This window comes from Spermophilus citellus, assembly GCF_964194105.1.
Source record: "Spermophilus citellus genome assembly, chromosome: 3".
Lineage (NCBI taxonomy): Eukaryota > Metazoa > Chordata > Mammalia > Rodentia > Sciuridae > Spermophilus > Spermophilus citellus.
In genome coordinates, this window is record NC_138184.1 from 168,794,557 (window position 1) to 168,819,899 (window position 25,343).

General features: G+C 34.5%; 1 protein-coding gene and 1 pseudogene across 18 annotated transcripts in view; both read right to left on the reverse strand.

Moving 5' to 3' along the window:
* CD36 (CD36 molecule (CD36 blood group)) overlaps positions 1-25,343 on the reverse strand; it is an 88,674-nt gene that overhangs the window by 40,862 nt on the left and 22,469 nt on the right. For 3 of the 17 annotated variants that reach the window (XM_081284164.1, XM_081284172.1, XM_081284162.1), the window contains exons 1-2: positions 7,936-8,071; positions 888-1,110 (exon numbers count right to left, since the gene is read on the reverse strand). The exons of 5 other annotated variants lie outside the window; for them this stretch is intronic. The gene's annotated coding sequence lies outside the window, so the exon portion shown is untranslated. Of the gene's footprint in view, positions 1-887; positions 1,111-7,935; positions 8,082-19,193; positions 19,316-25,343 lie in introns of those variants that run through there. 9 more of the 17 variants (XM_081284167.1, XM_081284163.1, XM_081284170.1 and 6 more) reach the window with 8 other exon arrangements.
* On the reverse strand, positions 9,749-19,187 carry LOC308643849 (ribose-phosphate pyrophosphokinase 2-like; annotated as a pseudogene). The gene has a single exon. The product of its transcript is annotated as a ribose-phosphate pyrophosphokinase 2-like (transcript).

A 25,343-nucleotide genomic window follows, 5' to 3' on the forward strand; every position in this document is an offset into this window, starting at 1 on the left:
TACAGGTAAGCAAAACACTCCTAAGTTATAAAGATGATGATAAAATAACAAAGGTAACAAACAGTGGGAGCATACTAACTGCCAGATGTTGAGCTAAGTGTTTCACATGTTTTACCTATTGACCACTCATACCACTTATTAGGCTCTTTATATAACCAGCTGAGGTACAGAAGGATGTGTCAAAACAAGGGTTAAAATCCAGACTAACTGAAGAGCTTATATTCCTTTCTAAAATGAAATATCAAGTGTGTTCTTGATCAATACTAATTTTACATATTCTTTAAAATTTTTGTAGAAATTCAATAGTGATTCTAAATAACCTAATATTACACTGAGAGAAAATTTTCTACATATAACAAATGAATGATGAACATATTCTGTAGTTGGCAATTAACAATCATTTTCAAATTTATTAAATAAAATGGATTCTAATGATCTGGAAATTGTCTCAAAACATTATTTAGCAATGTAAAATAGGAAAGAATGTATCCCATTAATCCTTAGGGAATAACAATATAGATTTATACATACAAACCTTTATGCACATATGTAAACACATGCTTATACATTTTTCAATTGCTAGCTTGTGTATTTATTAGAAATATTAAACTAATGGTTTTTTCACTTGTTTAAAATGGTAAGGAAGGACATGACATGTAAGAATAAAAATAATTATGTAGGTATAGATTTTAAGAATTTTAAGTTGCAAAAGTCAACAGTATAATGTAATGTCAGATTTCTAGTGACTCTTTTAAGAGAAAACTTCAAAAACATTCTTAATAGATAAAATGAAGAATGTCAAGGTAATATCTAGATTTAAACCACATGGCTCAATGAATCAAGACAATGTGACAAACATACTCATTAAAAATATAAAGTAATCTTACCTAAATGCTTCCCAGAAGTCATAGTAGAAGTTGTGTGTAAAAGAGATTAAACAGAGAACACCTCTGTGTATAAGACAGACCTTATGTGGGCATGGCCAGATCAATATGTAAATCTCTCAGGCCATCTAGAAATGTTGGCAGACATCATTCTTACTTGAACAGGTGCAAACATGACTTAACTCTTTAAGTGTTGACTTCCTTTCTTTTCTCTCCTTAAATTATGCTATGGAACGAGAAATATTATGTTCAGCATAATTTATCAGGTAAGTTGTGCTCATTGAATAGATGGAAATTTTTAGGGGAAAAGAATAATTAGGTCTCAAAGCATGAAGTGGTGGAATAGCTGGTAAAAAGATCAATAATTGGTAGTTAAAATCAGAATTTAATTGACAAATACCAAATATAAAATTAAGAGAGTCAATTAATTTGAAATTTCACAGGGCAGAAAGACAAAATTTGTCATAATTCAGGGTACAACAATTTTAATGCTGAGAAATATTATACCCCTGAACTAGAGAGAGAATCTCTCAAGTGGGGGATAAAATAAACATAATAAATATTCTAAAAACAATTATGTTAGCATCTGTACCTTCTACCATCTTATTTTTTAAAACACACAACTCTTGAGCATTAGCTTCCTTGGAACAGTTAAATGCATATACAGACTCACAAGCAAACATACTCGCACAGTTTCCAGGCATATGGAAGCACACCTAATTAGACCTATTTGTAAAGTTTCTAAGAATGATGTTATGTAACAACAACTTATAAAAAAAAACAACAGAAAATATAGCTCTGAGACTTTCTTCAGTTTTGTGTATTTTTGTTATTGTTGTTTGAGTAGAGAAGTGTGATCCCTCTGCCCTGACAGTTCAGAGAACCACTTGGCACAGATCCTACGTTTGAGTGACATAGAAGCTTCTGCTAACAGTTTTTAAAGAATGTCAAATAATCAAACCATACAGTGAAATCAAAACCTCACTCTACAGGTTGAGTCTCATGTTCTTAAAGGAAGGACCTATTCTTGGAGAAGCCCGAATTTTCTTTCATGGTATCAGTAGGTTTGACTTGGAATATTAATTCTCGAAGGTATTCTTGGGAATACCTTAAAATATGCTCTTAATATTGTCAAGAGTTTATAGGATTAAAAGTGGCAAAATCTTACTCTAAATGTACTTTTCTTCTTTGACCAGGCACCATACAATATTCTTTGCAAAAATATGTAAATATGTTTTACATATTGTTCCTATATAGACATATAACTAAAATAATGTGTTATATATAATATTTGTAACATATAACATATTATATATAAGACGCAATATATATCTTTAAACTTCCAGAAACAAATGTGTTTCTCGAAATTTTATGAATCATTTACATTGCTTTATTTATACCATATTTCCATAAACATTCTAAGTAACATTAGAATCCAGAAAAAATTTAAAAATCCAGGTTACTAATCTGTAATATATAACAGAGATGTCTTATGAATTCAGAACCATTCTAAATTATTAAAACTGTTGACTGTATTGTATGTGTTTGTGATTTCTGATTAACTGCTTGTATGAAGAAGTGAAAACTTGTCAGGCAGGAGTAGACTGAAATCTTCACTTTGGAAACTCCTAATTCAAATTTTCAATAATAGAGAAGCTTGACTTACCATCTTAACACTTACCTATTAGCCCTGACACTTTGTTAGGGCTATCAAAGTTTATCTCGCATTATGAAACAATGACCATGAACTAAAGTACTTTACCTTGTGGGTCACATAGAAAAAAATTCCTTCCTCCTCCTAGCTCTTCTTGGTAGGTTTTGGTATCATGAACCCTGTCTATGCAAGTGTCTATAATCCTCATTGTTCTTCAGTAAACAACCAAGGACTTGACATGTTTATTGTCACTATTCCCTTTCAGTTTTATGAATGTAACTTTCCTGTTTAGAGATGAGATTTAAGCAAACAATAGTGGGTTACAGAATCTTACTTGCTGTGGAATGTCATCCTTAAAATGACTACTCGCCCTGCTACTTTTGCACTGCTGAATTAGGACATAGATCCTCAGAGATTTCTAGAACACAGCTCAGTTTGACTTTGGAGCCTGCAATTTCAAGTTTGGTTAGCAAGCTCTCCTGCTCCAAAATGCCTCCTGTTCATGGATCCAGATACAAATGTGAGGCAAGATGCTTGTTTTGTCTATGTTTCATTGTACTTGGATGTTCCTTTGTTAACATGGTGCTCTGGTGCTCAGTGTGAATGTGCTAAGGGCACCATTTTACCAAGCTGCATGTATAAGTCTTGTAGCAGCATCTTTCATGCAGCCTAAAGACTAAAAATATTTTCTGGCCATGATCCAAGATTATTGCTCAGCCTGTTTTTCCTCTCATTTTCAATCACTCCTCAGGGAAAAATCAGGTAATCACAGTAGGTTGGAGGAAAGCAGATGAAAGTGAGCAAAAATCTGAGGTGAAACAAATCCATTAAAATATGAAAACGACATTCATGCAACCCCAAGTACAAACGTTAAATGCTGCCTATGTCATAAACATGCATATTTTCAAGAACGTTTTATAATTAGTTTTCATGTGGACTTAAGAAAAAAAAATGGTGAAAGAGAATTTCATATTTTTCCTTCTTTTCTTCCTCATTTACCCTATATTCACTGATTCTTGAGTTTTGACTAATTGATGTTTTCTATCTTAATTTTCTCAGTGATATCCAGTTTTAGGTGTATAAATTTGTGATTGCATCTAAATTAACTTAATGCAATTTGCACACACAAAATTACAAATAACCCTATATTAGAAGAAACCATGAGTTTAGGGGTTCTTGAATCCTTGCATGGATATGCTTATTTTATACACTTTAGTGATGTTTCCATTTTAAGAGGAGACATCCTCCAATGGCAGTTCAATACACAAAAATGAACCTTCAAATATTATGATAAGAATTTTAGTCAATATTGAACCTTATTCTGGCATTTATTATTTTAACCCTTGTTTTTACCACATAAAATACCATGTGGCATTATTTTCTTCTATATACAACTTCAGGGCACTTTAGTGTCCTGCCATAGAAGGTATTCCAGAAAAGTTCAAGTTATCATGCATTTGTTCTTTCATGAGTAGCAAAGGAGCAGGTCACAGTGAAATTTCCTACAATGTATTCTCTGGGAACCATGTTGTAGTGTTTACCATTATATTCCAGAGTTTAAAGGTGTCTGACACATAATAATGCATGCCCAAATATTCCATGAATAGATGCTGAATAAACTATTATGAGTATCACAGCATAGGTTAAAAACAGACATGAGCATGTTAAATACTTTTATAGGAGATATAGTATCTTTGCTTTTTCAAGTTATCAGATGTTAAATTTAAAATAACTGATTTTCCAGATATGCATTTTAGGTGTGTGTGGGTGTGTGTGTGTGTGTGTGTTCAATAGATACCACGCATATATAGTTTGTTTTAAGCAAAAATCTGAATATTGAACAGATAAAGCAATTTCACAGTAGAGAATATTTTTATGAAGGACTTTAATTCTATCATTCCATAGACATTTATTGAATAGTTATAAAATGGATTACTTGGTTCTATGAAATATTTACCCAAATATTTTAAATGATGCTATGTGTCGATTGAGTGTTTATATTCATTGCCAGGAGTAGACATTTTGATTAAAATAAATTTTTTTATAATTTATTAGAATAATTCAATCACATTAACAAGCATGATTAAACATGAAATGTAGATCAGTAAGTAGTACTATATGTTTTTGTTCTCTCTTCTGAGTCTGTTTCATGTCTCCAGAATATTTATATTCTGCTAATTTGTACATGCCAATCTACTGCCTCCTAATAGACTATAATACACATATGTGATTACATGATAAGAGTTTGACTCCTTTGCATTGTTCAATATTTTGGACTGCTCACTTATTTTTTCAAATCAGTGGAACTTAACCAAATGCTCCCTGTCAAGGGAGATATCAATATAGCCTAGTCATGAATCTTTAAATAAGGACTTTGGTAATTGAGTTTTTCAGGGAAGTTAATTCCAGCGAAATGGCCCAAGTTCTATCTCTTGCACTTCTTTCCATCTGTGAGATGAGGCATATGATTACCCACAGAGGCAATGCATAGCTGAACTGAAAAAATAGATGATTCAAAATAGTAAAGCAGATTGATTATCTTCAGAATTATGTGGAGGTGAATATAGCGTAAAGAAAAATTGAAACCATCAAATGTAGCACTGTCCTGTGAAAACCTAAGTCAGACTGCTTCATTCACTCTCAAGAGAACTTTTAATATGGTGAACCTTAAATATCAAAACAAAATGCATAAATGCCAAAACCCAGGAGAAAAGGACAATAAAAAAAGCCTGCTAGTAGTCCTGTCTCAGGAGAGCCTGCTAACTCTACCTTGCTATTGACTGTGATAAACACAGCAGAGGCAATCAATAGGGAGATAAAGTAAACGCAACACTTACATTTGAAGAAGTGCAGAGAAGATTACAGTACACAAATAGCATAAATATATGAAACAATGAAAGCTATTAGAATCTAAAAGCATGCCTAAAAACAACGGGTAAAATCATCTCATCGTACATTTATTGCAGTAAGCAACTGCTCAAACTAAGGGTAAAAGCACGTTCCCCAATGCCTTTCCACATCACCAAAACTTGCTTTTCCAGTAAATACATTTGTGTAGCAGATTATGTGGTATATTACTTAAAACATAAGATTCAAAATAGAACTAATACAGTTTCATATTTATATGATCTGTGAAGGAGTTAGTGATATAAAATAAAAATGGCATTTTACTAGATAGACTTTTAGGTTAACACAGAAATAATACTTGAGAGATTTACATAAATATTTATTTGCATATGGATAATATGGTGTACTAGTTTTTTCTACATACATTTAATAAAAATCATATGTTTCTGTATATCTCAAAACTCAGACAATAGAACTAGTAGACATTATAAATTTGAATTAAAAATATAGAATTCATGCTTTACTTTCTTATATTAATAAACTGTTTTCAATATTTAGTAAATTACAATATTTAGCTTGATTGTATAAATAACAAAAATACTTATAAAAGGGATAATCTGAATATTCTTACCAGCAAAATATGGAGATTTAGCAAAAAGCCAGCTTAGTTTTTCATTCACTGATAAATTGGGTTGCCATAGCAAGCCCATAGTCACTGAGTTTCTAAGCAACCTACAACTCCACAGACCGCAGATACTTACTAGTCCACGGATCTTTCATCATCTTTAAAACAAATATGAACACTATAGCAAAATCAGTGGAGGATCCCTTGATTGTCCAATCAAGAAGTGACTTTCATCCAATGTCCCCTGCACTGATAGGCATTCAGTTTTTTTTTTTTTTTAGAAGAATAGAACTTGTATTAGGGGATTATTTGAATATTCAGTGCTAGGTAGAACAAGTTAAGTGCAGAAAATAGTCAGTACCTCAGTACTAGATGGAATAAGTATAAAAAAAAAAGGTCAGTACCTATATATTATGTATTGAGCAAACAAATATTTATTGAATGAACAAAGATAAAACATACAATCTAACTTCTAGAGAGTCATTTATATAATGCTAGTTTCATGATTTATTTTCTATTCATATATATTTAGTATTCTTAATATGTCCCTTTAATTTGTACATAATTATTGTATATTACAATAACCTTGATAATAGTAAAGCAACAATTTTTCCTGAGATCTTGTATTAAAAGATTGTAATTATGGCTTCTCTAGAATATTTGAGTAACAATATTAACTACCCAAGAGACACACAAATTACATAAATGTGGATGAAAAGTTATGTTTTCAATGAGTTTATATTAGCATTTCCTGTTCCTGTCTATAAACACCTCTTCACTCTCCTGTTTCACAGTGCCCACTGAGATAAACCATTGCCTCTGCACTGTTTTAATTCACTAGGTTGCATTTCTAACTATTTAATTGCAATAAATAAAATTAAGACATACAAATCTGGTCTATTCCTACAGATCATAGTATTACAATGCTAGTCCAAATAAAAGGTCACAAAGGGGAATGATTGTATGTGACCAGCAAAGTGATTGTAACTAATCCGTACAATTTTGCCTAGTTCCATGCTTAATTTTCTATACTTTCTACTGTCATTCTATGTAGTAAATTCTTTCCTTGAAAAACATCTTGAGGGATGACTTTCAAATTGGAAGCCAGCTTTAATTTACTGGTTAATTATTTGTTACCTTATACATCCTATTTGCTATTGCATCAGAGATTTAGTAGCCAGAGTCAATACATTACAATAACTGAGTTCTCTAACCTAAGTAAAATTACAAAATCACCTCTTGGGCATGTCACAGAAGGCACCTGTTGACTAGTGCCATGCCAGGAATTCCAGCAGTAGTTACTGCCTGTGACCTCTACTTGTTGCACTGATCATCAGAAGCAGGGAGCACAGATTGTTCTTTCTGTCTGAGAAGACAGCCACTCTGTCTTAAAATCTTAATACAAGGGAGACCAAAACTTCTATAACTCTGTTAATTTCCTCTTGGGTTGAAAGTAACCATCTATAATTTAAGTCTTCCTAGGACATACATATCCCTCAGAAAAAAAAGATTCCTGCACATAATGTTGTACTTTTTAGTATGTTGCTCTACTAAGGTATTTCTGTCATTGCAAAAATGGAACCATATATTGGAGGGTTTAAATAATTGCAAATACTTTTGAATGCCCTCTTTTCAATTAGTAGTGTAGACATAGGTGAGATCACAGTAAATTACTACACCTGGCCTCTCGCCACTTTCTTTAAGTATAATCCTTATTTAAAAGTTTGGGAAACAGTGTCTGAATGCCTACAATACCACACATATTCTACTCCCTGAGAGAAGAGAGAAATTCAAGTATACCCTAAACCGGGCAAGGACAAAGCAAAAATCAGAACAAAGCAAGAGAGTTTAGTACTGCAGGCACCAGTCTGGACTCTTACATCTTTAAACTAGGTAACTTTCAGTTATTATATAGATGTAATTACCGGTTAGAAGTCCGATGAGAGAGTGCAAGGCCACGAATATTAACGTATTTTGAAAATGCTGTTGGAAGACCACAGAATAACACTGATGACTCCAGTCTGTTTGCTGCAAGTGCTGGATCAAATCATTGCTGTATGCCAGACAGCCCCACCTCCAAGTATCCAAGAATGGCTGTGGAATTTTGATTGACACTCCAGTGAGGCAGTAGACTCCTAAACCAAAGTAAACCCTGCACCCAGTGTTTGCTAACCTGTCCAGCTTGAAAATGAGCTCTCTTTATCCTGGTCCTTTTCTTTTTTTGAAAAAAAGAAACAATTACTCTGTGACGTTTAAAAGAACACTGTAGCAGTTCCCTCTCCAGGGATGGCCCTACTTATTTTCCCCTAGCAATTCCCTGGACTCCTTCCATTCTGTGTCTTAGTTGAAGGACTTTATGGTCTTCCTTGGAAGCACGTAAGAACATGTATGCTGGACTTTGGGAGGAGAAACAAAGCACCAGTGAATACTCTGGGTTTTGGAAAGCTGAAGATAGCATTGAACAGAGCCATGGAAAACTGTCACTATCAAGTTCAGGCTCACCATAGTGGTGATGCTCCTTTGCCCTATAAGAGAACCAAGATGGTACTATTTGATGAACATACCATTAAATATGTAATACATAATTATAGTTTAAAACAAACATACTCTAAAAATTAAGGGCATTTTAATATATGCTAAATGAAACCAAAAATATGATTGTTTCCCAAATCATTTAAGAAACAACTGCAGATTTCGAGCCTGATGACATTTATCCTCATGTACTCACACATACCTCATGAATATTTATCATGTAGCCACTACATGCTGAGAACTCTGCCACAAAGAAGAAAGCATGATTCCTACCATGACATTTTCTGCAATATACTTCAAATACTTCAACATAAATTACAGCGTGTATCCAAGTGTTCCATATTTTGAACCTACCCTAGTTGAGAACATTCATTCTAGAGATAGTTACTTACCTAGCATTTAATACAAATCCAAAATTTAGTTATCTTTATTCCCTCAAGAGGTTGGCATAATAAATATTGAGGTTTTAATGGTGAAATAAATGATTTCAAAGATTTATGGATTGGCTATAAATAGTACAGGCTAACTCTCTACTCTTATATAACAGTTTAAAAAAATCTATCAAGTAGAGTTGTCTGAAGCTAGCTCAGAAATGGCTTGTTGTCTAAGCATTGATTTAAAGCAGTCTTGGCTGCATCCAATTGAACAGAGGGTTTTAGATACACATTAAATGTATTTCTCAGATGAACTGTTATTGAGGTTACTAATACTTACGGAGACAACCCAATAGTAGTGCCTGTCCAAACTGGCACTTAGTATAGAGGAGCTTATATTGTACATACACAGAAGACAATTTCACAAAGATTCAAGCGGGGAGCGGAGGGGAGAGACCACAAAGTCCTTTGACTCATAGGACATGCACATTTGCTCAGATATAAATAGCTGTGACTCACAGTCCAGGGACCCTTTTGCCCACATCTACATGTGATACAGTTCTTCTCTTTCCTTCATGACCTTCATATTGCAGAAGTTGAAAAAAATCTTATTGATCATTGATTCTCCATCATTTAAAAAAATAAGGATTTAGAGAGCTAGGGAGTCAGGAAAATCTTGTTTTAAATCATCCTAATGGTTATTTTTAAAGCCCTCAAGTCAAATATTGCTTGATTTTTATCATTGTGTTCCTACTTTCTCTACTTGTCGCCTTTTCTTCACATCTCTTATCCCTGGCTCTGCCATGTGATTGGACAAGGTACTGCTTCCATGTTTTGTGTATGTCATTATTCTTTGTTCTTCAGTGATGTTACTCAACCTAATAATAACCTCCTGGGTCATTTTAATACTTTATGCTTCTTTTTGATTTCCATACATTGTTAATATTACTGCTACTAGTATGAAGTTATTTTTTTTAAAACTTTAATTCCAGTGTTCTTGTGTTTTAATTTTAAATTAAATCATTAAATAGAATTAAAATAGGCTATATTAATCAAATTGAATTTTTAATTAAATTATTAATAGAATGATGTAAATTAAACAATATATCCTATTTCTTTCTCCTTATTTGGGACAACTTGACAAATTATAGGAAAGAATAGGAAAAGGACAAATATTTATGCACACATTACCATGGGTCAGGTGTCATGTTAAATATTCATGTCCAGAAAATTTCTATGAATTAAGTACTTTTAGCCACTTTTTTTTTTTTTTACAAAGAAAATAACTGACCTGAGGAAATTAAGAAAATTAGATAAATGCAGACATGTCCACAATTGGGATGAAATAGGTAACCTTGATTTTATGCATCTAGTTCACAAGTATTACTAAAGGTTGGTAGGAAAACATGAGGATGCTTAGTAAACTATAAGCATTTTCTTGTTCATATTTAAATTTTGCCTTTTGTCAATATAAATCTCTCAGCAGAAGCATTTCTCTGTTACTTTGATGTTTCAGGATTATCTTATTTCCACATAGATTATAATTAAAACACTTATTGATAGTCATTTAACTTTAATGAACTAATCTTTAACAATAGCTATTTCTGAGTCCAGAGGATCTGAAAATAGACAAAACCTTTAATGGAAACAAGCTTAGTTACACATACAGAAAAATTATTATCAAATAGCACAATGGAGACCATAGCAGAGGGTCTATGGTTCAACCTACACAGAGGTGGCAATCCTAAAGGGGGTTTTAGGAGGACAAATGGCAGGCTCCATAGAGAAAACAATAGACCATCTCTATGCTGAAGCTGGAGTTAAGAGATCCAGCACCAGGCCTTGGCCAAGGCAGAGGACATTACCCCATCCAGAGGAAGATTTAGCAATTTCCACCAGTAGCCAAGGACTCTGAGAAGGGAAATGGAGTTGTGGTAGCTTCAAAATAAAAGAGGAAAGTCATTTCAAATTGAGTACCTAAATTCAGGCTTCACTAGAAGAAAACTCAGGTTTCCAAAGCAGCCAGACTGCTAAAAGTTCTCACTTCACTTGCATTAGGAAGCACAAATAAAAACTAAACACTCTATTTCAAGTCACACAAATCTCAATGCTAAAAAGTTACAAAATACTTGATGCATTTTATAATCATCTTCGTTTTGTTCTTTGGCAACTTTCAGCCTAAAGAAAACCCCATTTAAATCTAGAAAATGAGGGCAAATCTGTTGACTTGTTATAAAATGCAGAAACTATTATTCAAAAATAATAAATACAAAAGCTAAGAGATTTGTTTATAACTTTGGAAACATTATCATGATTTCTAAGCCTTACAGTATTCAGAATAAAAATATCAAAAGGTGAGTGTTTCTGTCAGTACAGATCTCTTTGCTTTCTGAAGTAATATATGTTTTAAAAAGATCTTAGTATGTTTCTTTGTATCTATGGATAAAAGCACATCATATGACTATGAATGTTGGGGGCAGAAAAAGCCAGTGCTCAGGCCTATGGAAATAAGAAAACTGAGATGGGTAAATAATCATCCACACCAATATAGAAGCCTAATTGATATGTTCATAAAGAAATTAAACACAAGGAAACTTGAATATTTTAAAATGTTTATTTTTTCTATTTTACACTTTGATATGGAAAGAGTCTACATTGTAGAACAGTGTTACTGAAGTGAGCTTTTGAAAAGTACAGATTTTGTACTAATCTCCCTTATTCCCCCACCCCTCTCCCACTTAAAAATCTCCTAGCAATCCCCGGTAACTCTTGTAAAATACACTCTCGTGGTGCCACTACAGTCACATTTATTTCCAAGTTCTGCTACCCTTCCCAGAAGCTGGGGTTAAGCTAAGGACAGCACACTCATGCGCCATGAAGCTCACTCCCTGGCCTCTGTCCAACAGTTTTTTTCTGGAGTCTCTCACCCTCTATTGCTCAACTGGATTAGTCAATAGCAGCTCAATCTTCCTGTCCCCCCATCAGACAGCAACCCTCAAAGTCTCTGGGACAAGCACTGGCCTCCTTTTGCCTTGAACTTAACTGAGCTTCGATGTAAACAAATGGATACATAGTCAGACCTAGGAGCAACTTCCTAGAATAAGACAACTGGGGGAAATAGGTATTTATATCTTACTAAATTCCAACCTTTAGTATCTCATACCCCTTCCTCCTTGGGGTTAAGTAGAACCAAAACTATTTATAGTGACTGTTTTAAAAGTCATTATGCTTATCTCTTTAATCTGCTTGGAATTGAGGAGGAATTTACATATTATTGTGGAGTGTTGTCTGTTTAAAAAAAATCCCATCACCTATTTTAGTCCTTGAAATATGACTTCATATTTTAACCTGTGAAATTATATTTCCATAAGTTCATGTATTGAAAAACCATTTAAACTGTATTACATTATATTAATAGCTAACATTGACAGTGCTTAACACAGACCAAAGAGCATCCTGATAATATTACATGGGCTTTTATGTCATCTATATTAATCTTCACAACATCCTTCGAGAAATTACTGTTTTTCCAAATATTATAAACAGCAAAATAAGTTAGGTAACTTGCTCAAGGTTAGTCAGTACTGAGCTAAGGGTTCAATATCACCATTTCCCTCAGATGCTCCATCCTTTACTATGACTATCTCACATGATCACCTATTGCTATCTGTATAAAATAACATTAAAAAGGAAATATTTTTTAAAAATTATATATTTTCTCTTAACTTTTTTCATTAGTATTTTCTTTCACATATAACACTTATCTAATTTACATAAAGAAAATGAAATCCTGTTCAAATCTGATTTGGGCAACTTAGGCCTCACCACATTTTTGCAAGTCTACTCTATCTTGTCTTTCTTTACTCCAGCATACAGAGCATAGGTTTCTTTGCAAAAATACCATAATGATGTCAGAAAAGAAAAAATCTTCAAGTATGAAGTTACCTTCCACACAGCAATTTAACTTTTTGAAACTTGTTTTCAGGACACTTTAATATTCAAATAGTGAAGTTACATAAACCAGAATAGAACCCATTGTGACAGATGTCACTGACCCTCCATATTCATATTTTCTAAACAAGCTCTGATATTATATTTCATATATTTTATGTCCATGTAATTCTAAGACCCTCTTTCAAGATACTGAGGCTGAATATTGATCAATTTAATAATTCTCTTTGATAATAAGAGATGCACACTCAAGATAGAACACAATACTAACAATTAAGGCATAAAGAAAATACAGCTACAGAGCTATAGTGATGGGTTCACTGTGTTTTAAAAAATTGACACAAGACAAATACGTTTTATCCTACAATATAAAGACATGATGCTTGGCATTCCTACAGCTACTTTGTACCCATGAGATAAACATTAATGAAATTATAGAAAAATCCATGAAGAGCCCTATCATTGTTGACCCTGTGAATCAGCCAGCTTAGAATCATCCTGCATATTGAATCCTTGTTATATGAAACAAATTATTGTGCCCCATGTTTTAAGTTGCTTTTATTGGACTATTTTATTACTTACAGATAAATTTATCCCAACTCATAGAACTATAGATCTTTCACTGAAACTTATTTCCATAATGCTTGTTAAAAAAAAAAACTCTAAAGATAAGAGACCCAGAATAGCTAAAGCAATCCTTAGCAGGAAGAGTGAAGCAGGTGGCATCACTATACCAGACCTTAAACTATACTACAGAGCAATAGTAAAAAAACAGTATAGTATTGGCACCAAAACAGACTGGTAGAACAATGGTACAGAATACAGGACACATAGACTAACCCACAAAATTACAATTATCTTATAATAGATAAAGTTGGCAAAAACATGCATTGGAGGAAAGATAGCCTCTTCAACAAATGGTGCTTGGAAAACTGGAAATCCATATACAACAAAATGAAATTAAACCACTATCTCTCACCATGCACAAAACTCAACTCAAAATGAATCAAGGACTTAGGAATACAACCAGAGACTCTACATCTAATAGAAGAAAAAGTAGACCCTAATCTCCATCATGTGGGATTAGACCCCAAGTTCCTTAATAAGACTCCTTTGGTGCAAGAATTAAAATCAAGAATAACAAATGGGGTGGAATCAAACTAAAAAGTTTCTTCTCAGCCAAAGAAACAATCCTGGAGCCAATCTTTCCCCCTCACACATCAGATACAGCACTCATCTCTAGAATATATAAAGAACACAAAAAGATAAACATAAAAAAAACAAATAACCCAATCAATAAATGAGCCAAGGGCCTGAACAGACACTTCTCAGAAGATGATATACAATCAATCAACAAATATATGAAAAAATGCTCATCATCTCTAGCAATTAGAGAAATGCAAAAATCAAAACCACTCTAAGATTTCATCTCACTCCTGTCAGAATGGTAGCTATTATGAAGACAAACAGCAATAAGTGTTGGCAAGGATGTGGGGAAAAAGGTATACTCATACGGATGGTTTGACTGCAAGTTGGTGCAGCCAATATGGAAAACAGTATGGAGAGTTCTTGGAAAATTGGCAATGGAACCACCATTGACCCAGATGTCAATTTGGCCCAGATTGTAATGCATCCCACTGTCACATATAAATTTTTAATAATTAAGAAAAAAAAACTTCTGGCTTTTCCCTAGAGTAACCATTATAAAATATTACACTGTCATGACACTTTGATACTATAATTACTTGTTCAATTATATATATATATATATATACACACACACACACACACACACACACACACACACACACACATACACACACACACACATGTACATGTAATCAATAGAAATTAAAGATTGACATATTGTAGGATCTCCTAAACCTATGGGAAATATGAGTCTCTTTATTTAAAGGGAAGAACTGTTATACATTAAGAAGTCAAAATAATTTTTATTTTGAATTTTGACTTTAAGTCCATGATTCTATCACTCAGGGAAATTAAACTGGATTCTCTGACGTATGGAATGTGAAATATCAAATTCAGCTGAACCAAAGTAAAGCTATCACAGACTTGGAAAGATCTTTCATTTGTTTTCATAAGCAAATGATCACAAGAAACCATGAGGATGGTTGTATATTACTGAAATAGAAATGAAGGTCACTGTCAAACTCTGGCGTGCAAAATGGAATTTTTATTATTATTTTTTTTAGTCAGCAGGATTTTATTGAAATTCTTTAGTACACTGTAGGATCTTAAAATCCTAGATTCTAACCAATGCAAGCACTGCAAATGATACATTCATGAATCTAGTTGGCAGCATATCTACTAAAGGGCAGTTATCATCTGAACATCTATAAGTTGACTAGTATAATTTAAGTTGGAGGTTAAACAAGTTTGGTATAGTCATATTTTGGTGGATCCCTTTTTTGGCTAGATATATGCAAAGTTTGCCCCCATTCAGGAGAGTTGGACAGGATTGATACATTTGGTGGTCTCAAGTTTTCACACAAAAAACAGCAAGGAAGGAGTATGTTCTGGGATTAAGCTGTTCACAAGGCATTCTTCGTCATCTCTGTCCACTGGAAACCACTGAATAGTTAAAGCCTGTATCTCCATGGTGTAAGGCTAAGTCCAATCTAATTAGTTCATAACTGTATTCAGGAGTATTTTAAAATGCAAAAGTAGGGCTAAGTAATGATAGTAGCAATATTCTTAAATCTGGAAATCATTATTATAAAACTAGTTCTATAAATTCTTAGACTTTAATTATCTTAGATAAAACGGTTACCTTTAAATCAACTGGTTTTAGTCAACACACCTGAACTTGCATACTTGTATGTCAAGCTGTCTACATAAGCGTTTACATTTGTTTTCATTTCATACAAGCATAGCAATCCAATGAAATACATATGTCAGACATTTATCAAAAAGGAAAATTCCAAAGCACCCATATAGGTTCTTTACCCATCTCCAGTCGACTCTTTCTAGACAGAGTCAATCTGCACTGCAGAGCCAACTTTTTACCAGGCTTCATCACTCTTTCTCAAAAAACAAATTTAAAGTACAACAAAATGATAGTTTTGGTAACAACTTAAATGATATTTTCTTTCATATATATATATATATTTTTTTTTTTAGTTTTCGGCCGACACAACATCTTTGTATTTGGTGCTGAGGATCGAACCCGGGCCGCAAGCATGCCAGGAGAGCGCGCTACCGCTTGAGCCACACGCCCAGACCCTTAAATGATATTTTCTAACTTCAACTTCTGCTGTCTTAAATTTTTAAATTCTAATGACTGCTGTTCAAGTTCGTTAATGACTTAGATTTGATTGTTCAACCTGAAGAATTTTGATCAGAGCATTTATTCTCTCTCAGTGTTAAGACTCAGCAGAGATTTTAATCCCCAGTTCCAATAAAACAATGGATGAAAGATTCAGCAGAGGGTATCGTTTTTCTCATTTCTAGGCTTTATCTATGCAGAAGAATCCTGTTATTTGGGGGCTGACAAGTTCAGTTGGTTTTCCTCCAACATGCATATAATAAATTCAGAGAGTCAATGCTTGACTTCTGCCACAGAGACAGCAAGGCACTTCACTTAAGAGAATGTTATCAAGGGCCATTTATGGAGAAGGCATTCCTCAGTGAATTTTCCCTTCACAATCTTTAAATCACTTTTGAGCCACTTTTTGAACATTATCCTAATGAAGCAATTGATGTTGACTTTCCATAGGCCTCTCCTGCACACATTTTTTTGGGGGTGGTGTACCAGATTTAGTTAAGATGTTTGTTTGCCAGATACCTACTACTTCCAAGGGCAAAATAACATTTAACCAAAGCTCATGTTTAAATAAACATTTGGTGCTACTCATTAAAAAATTCACATTTATGTAAGTCAAAAGCAAAATAATGATCAGCTCAGTAAATTTGAGGGGATTTAAGAGAGTCATCGTTTGGTAGAAATCCTTAAGCGAAATTACTGGAAAAAATGCAAGGTGAAACCTTTGGATAAAAATATGGCGCAAAGAAACATGATGACAAGAACACTAGGTACATCCCAAATAATTATCTATCTGGGGTGAACAGAGGAGAGTATAAATATGACCCTGAGCTCAGCAACCACAATTCAAAATGGTTTATAAATTAGAATGATTGTAGAACATAATTTTGGAGTTTGGGGACATGGTATTTTAAGTGATAGTTATAACTTAAAGGTGGCAATAAAAAATCATACAGAACTATGTTGCCTTTGAAATATCTAATTTTACCAAAAAAATTAATGTGTCAGTGGCTATCTTTAGCTAAATAAAATTTGGGACAAAGTAGGCACAGTTAAGGTGGCTTATTTAAAACCCAGATACAATTTTTAAAGAAGGAAAAAAATTCAAAATTCTTGGTATTAATAAATTTTCTAAGATTCACTCCAAAGTAAAAGACTATACAGGGTATTACCCAAATGTCCATAGGCATTATCATTATATATTTGCACAGAAGGTTTTAATGTGAAGTCACCTTTGGCAGCCTCAAAATATATAAAAGATGAATTTCCACAATGGAATTTTATACTTGAAAGTTGTCACCTCAAAATACTAAAAAAACAAAAGAAAATATCACCTATCAGAACAAGTTAAAATAATAAAAACATGATTCATTTAAGATGGTTCACTTAAATAACAAATAACCACCACCTTTCCCCCAATAAACCAGAAAGAAATAGTCTTGGGCTTCAGAAGGGGAAATAATGTATCTCAGACTATACAAATATCTGATGCCTTTGCCAGTGATTAGCCTACCATTGCCTAGTCCTAAACCTAAAAAAGCAAATAAATCAAGTGATAAGTCTGAGGAGGCGACACTTCTCACTTTGCATTTACAGTGGAACATGGCTGAACAAATAAAACATGGATTCTCCATTGTCCTTCAGATATTCTCATCCTTCAGATCATCTAAGCCAGGATCATTGAAATGTCAATCACCTGAATCTTGGAGCAGTGTTTCATCTTGTCCTCTTGCAGAATTGTGTTTGCGACAACAGCCTCAAAGGAAACATTATTGATCCTGGATATAGCTGGCCCAGAGAAGATACCATGAGTGAGGATAGCATAAACTTTGGTGGCTCTAGCTGAGAGTAGTTTATCCGCAGCATGGCAGATGATACCACATGTGTCAGCCCTGTCACCCATGAGGATGGCCACATAGTCCTTCACATCCCCCAGCAGAATCGAAGCAAATTCCACATTCAACCTATCTGCAATTGATGTGACCCTCTTGGCTCCCCGTGGATTCAGTGAAACCATGATATAGTCCTTCTACTCAGTGATGTTCTCCAAATCCACTGCAGAACTGCAGGCTCCATGTATAAGTTATCCACAGGAATATATAGGAATCCCTGTATCTGAGAGGCATGCAGATCCATGGTGATGACGTGATCAGCCCCAGCAACCGAGAGCATGTTAGCCACAAGTTTTGCAGAAGTTGGAGCATGACTCTTGTCCTTTTTATCTTGTCAGGCATATGGAAAACACGGGATCACTGCGGTCACCTGGATGATGAGGCAATCTTGCAGGTATTGATCATGATGAGCAGGTTTCATCAGGTTGTCATTGATTTCTCCACAGCCACTCTGGATGATATAGACATCTTCCCCTCTTACATTTCACCAAGCTCAATGATGGTCTCCTGGCTACTGAACTTCTTGGTGACCACCATGCCTAGCTACAGGCCAAGGAGGTCAGCCATGCTGGGACAGGTCCTGGTGTGAGCTGCTGCTGAAGAGCATGATGTTGGGCAAGGTGAGGTGCTGGTTCTGAGGGGCGCACAGCGAGGGCGACTGGGACAACTATAGCAACACAGACGGCTGCTGCTGCAGGAGCGGGCAAAGTGTAGCAGCTGGACCCAAAAGCAATTTATACATTCTATTTTTAACCTTGATCCTCCATTCTGTCTGATCCAGGATATTCCATATATTCGTTGTTAAGAAACTTTCAACTTTTGATATTGCTTGGTCATTTCATATTTAGATCTCAGTTATATTTTTCTCAACTGATTATGTTCAGAGGACATAATGTGTGCCTTCTCTAAATTCATGGCTATGGATTTCCCTTGTTCTGGCCATGAGCACTTTGAAATGATAGCTCCTTGACTTTATAACACCATCTTCCAGGCCCTGGACACAATTTTATGGTCCAAATGTTTCCATTAATCTACTTTTAAATATAGATGCCTGCAGTCCACACAAAGAGCCAATCATAACCTACTGCTTTGGGGCCAGAATGCACACAGCATTGGGCTTATCACATCCTCCCTGAGAAGCTCACACTCACCTGCTGGGTGAAAGGGAGAGCGAGCTCATCCTCAGGAACTAGTGGGCAGCAAGGCAGATCACAGAACTTTCAGACTTAAGCTCTGATGACCCCACTTCCATCCAAGTTTCTGGTCCTTTTGTCTGTTTTGGGATGATGTTAAGAACAACTCTGTCAGGTTGAGTAATAATCACTTTCCAAGGTCCATTCCTTGGAACCATTAAAATCCTTTCCCCAATTTATGGATTCATATCATTCAGTCCATAAAGAGAATGAAGAGATTAGAAGGAACAAAGCCATGTGGATAATACCTCACAATATCATCTTATATTTTAAAACTTATAAATTGCAGGAAACAATGAGAGAAACTTAATTGAGAGCGTGAGATTGATAGTCAAGTCCCCTAAAAGTGTGTTCACAGATTTATTAGATCCTTAATCTATCCCAGATGATTAACTGAATCTAAGTAAAAGGAAGTTAAATTCTAAGCAAATAAAATTAGGTAATTACATAAAGCACTTGGATAATTACACTGCTGTAGTTGGCATGGTTTGAAAAAGGACATGTGAACCAACTAAGCCTATTGATCAGCTATCAGAGGGAAAAACAGAGACCCCATCATAGGACAGACACTTAAATGCCCCAACACAACCCAACAGACACAAGTTACTGTAGAAGGGGATGATGAGATGATTTAAAAATTTTAAAACATGACCAAAACTTCTAGTTAACATGGAAAATTGAATACCTATGTTTATTTTCATGTGCACCTGAACTCTCATAAAAATACAATGAACAAAATTTACAAAAATATGAATATAGATGTTAATGATATAGGACAGAAAACAAGTGAATATCAAAAATATTAGCATTTCAACATACAATTTTAAAATTAATTAAAATTATAATTTATATTTATTGTACAAAGTTTGGAAAATCTGATATTTATTTAAACTCATGGCACATCTGAGTTTTGACTAGCTACATTTAAAGTTCTCAGTAGTTACATATGGTTAGTGGCTACTGTCTTGGATGGGACAATAGATGTCAAGAAACATCCATATTTATTGCCCACAATTTAAGAATAAATGGAAAATTGTTCATTTGAGGAAAACCTCTCAAATATAAGACAAAATTTTACTACAAATAAGCAGCTAATAAGATTGAATGTAAAAAGGATGTTTAAATAAACAAAGTTTTTTATGACTAATATCTTCAGGCAACTAAGGGAAGATATTGCATTAATTAAGATGGTAAAATAGAAAACCAAGGCACTATAAGAATCAAAAAATGAAATATAGCACACTAGAAAATTTAAATAGTGATTGAAGAAATAATCCAGCACAATGATTGGGACGTTAGAACAACATTAGAGTCATAGAGTAAATTCAACTGCCATACAGTGAGATTTCCATAGAAATTGAAGTAAAACCAGAAACAAAATGGAGAAATTAAGAGAGAATGCAATAATGTTTTCAGTAATTGACAGACATTACTCTCTGTTGTGCAAGAGCCCATCTGTCTACAACTTAAAAGACTACATGCCATGACCAACCTACTCATCTTCAAAGCATTACAGAAGATCAAACTAATAAGCACAAGATCTTAAAAGACTAATGGATGGGAGTGTAATATTACATGAATCAGAAAGAAAACACTTTCACAGAAATACTTAGAATTTAGAAATAAATCAAATCTCTTTAATTAAAAATTGAGAGAAAATAATTCCCTCCTGCTATTCATTGTGCAATCAAACCTTCAAGAATTCAACCCAATTTACAAGAACATTAACCAAGTAAATTGTATAAACTTCAAAACAAGGATGTAAACCAAAAAATAAGACCGAAATGAGGAAATAGTTTATCTGACAACTAAGATTCAAAGGGATTTTTCAGAGAGAGGTTGAGAGTCTTGACCCATGAGTTAGGAAGAGGCCACTGCAGTGGGGGGGTGGGGGGGATAATTTATCTAGAAGAGCAAAGAATTTAAGGTGGGAATTATTATCACCAAAATAAGTAAATTGTACCAGAAAGAAATTAATTATTATACACCTTTTTGTTCTATTAAAAAATATTTATGGGCTGGGGATGTGGCTCAAGCGGTAGCGCGCTCGCCTGGCATGCGTGCGGCCCGGGTTCGATCCTCAGCACCACATACCAACAAAGATGTTGTGTCCGCCGAGAACTGAAAAATAAATATTAAAAATTCTCTCTCTCTCTCCCTCCCTCTCTCTCCTCTCTCACTCTCTCTTTAAAAAAAAATATTTATAATGATGATGATGTAGATATCAACAGTATTAAAAAAGCAACGGCATTAATTAGTTGAAATGAGAAGTACTTATGTGGAGATAGTCTAGGGTATGGAATGGTAATACAAAAGCTAAATCCTTTTTTACAGGAGGCCTCAAGGACTAATGGTTAAAACATTCAAAAAAAAAAATCAAGTAATACCACTATATCTAGAAATAGTTTAAAGTGTTCCTTCCTAGAAAACAGCATAAGGATTTACAATTTACCAAAATAAGGCAGTCGTTTTTTGTAACACTATTTCTTTTTTCAATGACAAACATTCACGTGATACACATGGCAGTGCTAGGAATTAAATCTAGGGATATGTTACCAGCTCTTTTTAAAACTTGAAATGGGGTCTTACTAAGGTGTTAAAACTGACTTTGAAGTTACAACCCTGCCTCAGCTTCCTGAGTAACTGGAATTCGGCATGTGCCACCACACCTGGCTCAAATACATTTTTATCCAAGATCATATTTCAGTTGAGTGTGGTCAATATTTCTTCCCAATCCTTTACCCCTGCCTCCATCTTGTGATTCTTACCTTCCCTGTAGTGATTTTTTTCTTGCCTCCTTTATTTTAAGAATATCTCTGGAAATCTGTCTTCTCAGGTTATAGCTTTATCTTCTACTATAGAGAAGATTGAATCCATCTACTTTATAGCCTTGACCTCTCTACAAAAATGTCCCTGTAAATCAGCGATCCCTTTCTCTGAAATCACATTCATAAAGAAATAAGATCGACTAATCCATCCGGCTGAAACAACTGGTCAGCCCTTCTGTTCCTACGGAGGTAAATGCCAACCGAGCCTTCATAGGTAGTGGCCACAGGTTTGAAACGGGGCTTGGGAGAGACAGTAAGGACCCAGCCATTGCATTGGTCACCCGACAAAGGGAAACGAACTGTCACCATTTGCAAGAGATACCACCATGGCAGAGAACTGACGTCACCAGACTGCGGTGGAGGAGATAACTTCATTGAAACCTGCGGCTAGAGCATCAAATAAATTTATAGGAGTAAACAGTAACTCAACAGTCAAACACAACAAGAAGTAACATGAGCAACTTGAAAAAGCAAGGAAGAAAAGGAGTACAAACAATGCAGGACAGCCTAAATATTCAGGAGGACCTAGAGTCATCAGAAAAATGGTCATATAAAGACCTCAAGGAACACCTTAGACAGATGGAATGGAACCTTAAAGAGGATACAAGACAGCAAATTCAAGCAGCGAAAGAACACATTGAGAATGAATTACATAAACAGCTAAAAGAAGAAGTTAAGCATCTTTATCAGGAGATAGAGATTATAAAAAATAATCAAACAATAATTCTAGAAATGAAGGAAACGATAAACCAAATTAAAAACTCAATTGAGAGTATCACTAACAGAGTGGAGCAAGTAGAAGCCAGACCGTTAGATGATGAAGACAAAATATAACATCTTGAAAAGACTCTAGCCAACTCAGAAAGGCTGGTAAAAAATCACGAGGAAAACATCCAAGAGTTATGGGATAACATAAAAAAACCAAACTTACGAGTCATCGGGATAGAGGAAGGCACAGAGATTCATACCAAGGGAATGAGTAACCTCCTGAATGAAATAATTACAGAAAACTTTCCAGAAATAAAAAAGGAAATAAATATACAAATTGTAGATGCATACAGGACACCGAGCACACAAAATCACAGTAGACCAACGCCAAGACACATTGTTATGAAGATATCCAATATACAGAACAAAGAGAAAATATTAAAAGCTACAAGAGAAAGGAGGCAGGTTACATTTAGGGGTAAACCAATTAGGTTAACAACGGATTTTTTATCACAGACGCTGAAAGCAAGAAGATCCTGGAACAACGTATTTCCAACACTCAAAGACAATGGATGCCAACCAAGAATTCTGTATCCAGCAAAATTAAGCTTCAGGTATGACAATGAAATAAAAATCTTTCATGATAAACAAAAGTTAAAAGAATTTGTAGCCAGCAAACCAGCATTGCAAAGCACTTTGAGCAAAACACTACACAAGGAAGAAATGAAAAACAATAACCAAAACCATGAGTGGGAAGTGCCTCGGTAAAGACAGAGGGTGACGGGGAAGATAATCATGGAGAAACAAACTAAATTTTTTTTAAAAAAGATAAATAATCAAACATGGCTGGAAGTACAAACCATGTATCAATAGTAACTCTAAATGTTAATGACTTAAACTCTCCAATAAAGCGACATAGGCTGGTATCATGGATTAAAAAAACAAATCCAACAATATGCTGCCTCCAGGAGACACATCTGATTGGAAAAGACATAACACAGGCTGAAGGTGAAAGGATGGGAAAAAATATACCACGCACACGGTCCTTGTAAGCAAGCAGGGGTGGCCATCCTCATATCGAATAAAATCGACTTCAAGACTAAGTTAATCAAAAGGGATAAGGAAGGACATTATATACTGTTAAAAGGAACCATTCACCAACAAGACATAACAATTATCAATATTTATGCACCAAATAATGGTGCTGCGACGTTCATAAAACAAATTCTCCTCAAGTTCAAGAATCAAATAGACCACAACACAATAATTATGGGTGACTTCAACACACCTCTCTCACCATTGGACAGATCCTCCAAACAAAAGTTGAATAAAGAAACTATAGAACTCAATACCACAATCAATAACCTAGACTTAACTGACATATATAGAATATATCAACCATCATCAAATGGATATACTTTTTTCTCAGAGCACATGGATCCCTCTCAAAAATATTCCATATATTATGCCATAGGGCCACGCTCAGTAAATATAAAGGGGTGGAGATAATACCATGCATTTTATCTGATCATAATGGAATGAAACTGGAAATCAATGACAAAAGAAGGAAGGAAAAATCCTACATCACATGGAAAATGAATAATATGTTACTGAATGATCAATGGGTTACAGAAGACATAAAGGAGGAAATAAATTCTTAGAGATAAATGAAAATACAGACACAACATATCAGAATCTATGGGACACAATGAAAGCAGTTTTAAGAGGGAAATTCATCACCTGGTGGTCATTCCTCAAAAAAAGAAAAAAACAACAAATAAATGAGCTCACACTTCATCTCAAAGCCCTAGAAAAGGAAGAGCAAAACAACAGCAAATGTAGCAGAAGGCAAGAAATAATTAAAATCAGAGTAGAAATCAATGAAACTGAAACAAAAGAAACTATTGAAAAAATTAACAAAACTAAAAGTTGGTTCCTCGAAAAAATAAATAAGATCGACAGACCTTTAGCCATGCTAACGAAGAGAAGAAGAGAGAGAACTCAAATTACTAACATACGGGATGAAAACGGCAATATCACAACAGATGCTGCAGAAATACAGAAGACAATTAGAAATTACTTTGAAAACCTATATTCCAATAAAATAGAAGATAGTGAAGACATTGATAAATTTCTTAAGTCATATGATTTGCCCAGACTGAGTCAGGAGGATAGACACAATTTGAACAGACCAATATCAATGGATGAAATTGAAGAAAAGCCCAGGACTGGATGGGTATACAGCGGAGTTTTACAAAACCTTTAAAGAAGAATTAATACCAATACTTTTCAAGTTATTTCAGGAAATAGAAAAAGAGGGAGCTCTGCCAAATTCATTCTATGAGGCCAACATCACCCTGATTCTGAAACCAGACAAAGACACCTCAAAGAAAGAAAACTACAGACCAATATCTCTGATGAACCTAGATGCAAAAATCCTCAATAAAATTCTGGCGAATCGGATACAAAGGCACATCAAAAAAATTGTGCACCATGATCAAGTAGGATTCATCCCTGGGATGCAAGGATGGTTCAATATACGGAAATCAATAAATGTTATTCACCACATCAA